This window comes from Cibotium barometz, chromosome 16 (genome assembly GCF_041138505.1).
Source record: "Cibotium barometz isolate CiBa-2024 chromosome 16, ASM4113850v1, whole genome shotgun sequence".
NCBI lineage: Eukaryota > Viridiplantae > Streptophyta > Polypodiopsida > Cyatheales > Cibotiaceae > Cibotium > Cibotium barometz.
The window spans coordinates 7,796,349-7,799,921 of NC_141061.1; the positions used below are offsets into that span (position 1 = coordinate 7,796,349).

Consider the following 3,573-nt stretch of genomic DNA (forward strand, 5'->3'; position numbering starts at 1 on the left):
ATTGAAAAAAAAAAGATATAACAAGTCTAATTATATGTAACTTAGTCAATCGAGCATTTATGATTGGACACCGCAAGACGTTTGACGGTTTGAGAAAAGGAAGTGCATGACAGGTTGAAAGAGTCAGGACTCAGCATGTAAAACTGAAGATATAACAAGTCTAATTATATGTAACTTACTCAATCGAGCATTTATGATTGGACACCGCAAGACGTTTGAGAAAAGGAAGTGCATGACACGTTGAAAGAATAATGTGAGAGGGTGGGCTAAAATATTTAGAGAAAAAGAAGAAAGAAAATAAATAGGTTTTTATAAGTTATAAAGAATAATAATATAGAGAGAAGATAAAGCTATTTAGAGAGATAAGGGAAAGGGTTAAGGATAACTGTGCATACACACACACACACACACACACACACACATGTGTTATTTTATATAAAATGAAAAAGAAGCCTTAAAGAAGAGGAGAGTGTATGAGGGAAAGGGATTGAAAAGGGGGGTCCATGCCACAACCTTTAGCTACAAATTATGAGAAAGGTCCACAAAAAAAAAACACTTAGGTTTATAGAAGAGAAAAATGAAGAGAAGGAAGACAAATCATCAGGGGAAACTTATGAGAAAGGTACACCCAAAAAAAAAACACACTTAGGTTTATAGAAGAGCAGAATGAAGAGAAGGAAAATAAGGCATTAGGAGAATATTGATGAAAGAGAAGTGACAAAATGATTAGTTTATGGAGGGGTTAAGTTAGGAGGTTATGAAACCTTCCTTCTCCTTCGGCACCATTGTTCTCTTTTAGTGTTTCCCGAAAAAGTGAAAGCCTTTAATATACATCATGTGAGGCCCAAATACCACCTCCTTTGTGGAATAACACCATTTTTATATATAGCGTTGACACTTTTGAAGCTTGTAGCAAGCATGACTCTAATACGGTTCCATTTAAAGTAACCTTTTTCACATTTTCATGAGATTTCCCTCATGCGCCTTTTAGGTCCATAGGGTCTACATTACCCTCGCGCACTTTGCAGAGCCATAGGGTCCATAGTACCCTTGTGCTCCTTTTATCACAATTCCATGCCGAGGGGACTTTTATGTGACCTTGTTTGGAAATGAGCCACAACATGTGCCCTATGAACGTGTTGTATCCTCCATTTTTCTCTCTTCTACTAATTTCATTGTTAGCATTACTTCTAGGAGTTCCCCCCTTCGGAGTGTCTAGTTGATTTTCTTTTGTATGCATTGTTCTTGATGTGGGATCAAGTTCACCTTTATGGGTGTCATGCCATGATGCATGTCCATAATCTGGATTTGACACCAAGTAGCTTCTCCTTTCTTTCTAACTTAGCCAGGCTCCTTACTCTTAGGATTAATGTGCTTCCTTTGCATTCTTGGGGCCTTGTGTTTTCATGTGATTACACGCTTGTATGGTTTTTGATTTTTTTGGATGCACCTTAATTCCTTTATCTTGTCTTGATGCACCTCCTTTTTCATTGCCATCTCTTTTGGTTGAATGACTTAAGGCACCCACTCTTGCTCAATCATTTTTTGATTTCCTACTTTGGTGCTCTTGAACTACCCTTGATTAATTAATCACGATAGAGTTTGTGGGTTGAGGGGAGGTCCTAGCCTTAGGTATCCACGAATATTGATTGGACACCGCAAGACGTTTGACGGTTTGAGAAAAGGAAGTGCATGACAGGTTGAAAGAGTCAGCATGTAAGTTACACTTCTGACAAAGTTTTGATTTTAAATCTCCAAGGCGTATTATAAAAGCTGCACTCAGGCTTATCTACACCCATCCACCCATAAATATATATTCTCTATCTAGAAGCTTGCTCGTCTCCTCCGCCCGACATGCCGAGCTCCGCCACCGGTGCACGCCAAGCCAAAGCCGATGGCCCTGCCAGCGTGCTGGCCATGGGCAGCGCCACCCCTCCCCATATCTTCTTGCAGCACGAGTACCCGGACTTCTACTTCAGCGTCACCAACAGCAACCACATGACCGACCTCAAGAAAAAGTTCCAGCGCATTTGTAAGAGGCCGCACCCCATACTGCTGGTGAGAAGTATTCGTACTGTGGTTCAAACGAGTGAAACTAACGTTGCTCTGTCTGTGTTGCTCTGTGTGCTCGGCACGTGTACTGCAGGTGAGAGATCAGGCATCCAGAAGAGGCACATGTACCTGAACGAGGAAATCCTGCGGGCCAACCCGAGCATATGCGAGTTCTGGGGCGAGTCCTTGGATGCGAGGCAAGAGCACATGGTGGCAGAGATACCCAGGCTTGGTGGGGAAGCTGCGCTCAAGGCGTTGGAGGAGTGGGGGCGGCCCATGTCCTGCATCACTCACCTTGTCTTCTGCTCGACAGGTGGCATGGACTTGCCGGGGGCAGATTGGGCTCTCACCAAGCGTCTGGGCTTGCGCCACAATGTGAAGAGGCTGATGCTGTACTCGCAGGGCTGCTTTGGCGGAGGCACGGCCCTCCGCATGGCCAAGGAGCTGGCCGAGAACAACAAGGGCGCACGCGTGCTAGTGGTGTGCAGCGAGATCACCGTGGTGACCTTTCGTGGGCCCAATGAGACCCATATTGACAGCCTTGTGGGTCAGGCGTTGTTCAGTGACGGCGCCTCCGCCCTCATCGTCGGCTCCGACCCCATTGCTCACGTGGAGAAGCCCTGGTTCGAGGTACACTGGACGGGCTCCTACATTTTGCCCGACAGCGATGGGGCCATCCAAGGCCACTGGAAGCAAATCGGCCTCACTTTCCACCTCTACAAAACCGTTCCACAGCTTGTCTCTCAAAATCTTCGTGCCGTCTTGCAAGACGCGCTGGATAACACTATCGACGGCGGCGTCCATGCTGATGACGATGACCATGCAGCAGCAACAGCACGAGAAACCCCTAGCCCCAATGACATCTTCTGGATCACCCACCCAGGCGGCCCCGCCATTCTCAACCAAATGGAGCAGACACTGAACCTCAAACCCGAGAAACTGGCCGCCACTAGACAAGTGCTCGCTGAATACGGTAACATGTCGAGCGCTTGTGTTTTCTTCATCATGGAGCAAATGTTGCGGAACTCTCTCAAAAACAAGCTCTCCACTTCTGGCGAGGGCTTCGAATGGGGGGTGCTTGTCAGCTTTGGCCCCGGTGTGACTTGCGAGGCCATTCTCCTTAAGAGCCTCCCCTTGGTTGATGCCATAACTACTACACATTCTTGAGTCTACTACACACTCTTGAGTGAATAGATCATGAATGATACAGGATAATATACACATATGTATGTAAGTAGACATGTATGTGCACGTATGCATGTATGCATGTATGTGCGCGTATGCATGTATGTATGTATGTCTAAAAACAAAGCCTAGCCAATAACTTACCGACTTTACAGTAGGAAAAAGTAAAACCCTCTCTAAAGATCTTTTATCATATACCTAGAATAAAGAAAGCAAGGCTCCTTCCTTTTAATTACTTTACTAGTTGCCCATTATCAACAAAGTCTTTTGTGAGGAAGCAGAAATGTTGATTGCCTATTAATAGTGTTGGCTTCTCATTATGCTATTATACACATG

At 45.2% G+C, this 3,573-nt stretch overlaps 1 pseudogene; it reads left to right on the plus strand.

The window, feature by feature from the left end:
- The first annotated feature begins 1,854 nt into the window (after positions 1 to 1,854).
- LOC147630326 (chalcone synthase pseudogene) lies at positions 1,855 to 3,219 on the plus strand (annotated as a pseudogene).
- Positions 3,220 to 3,573: the final 354 nt, after the last annotated feature.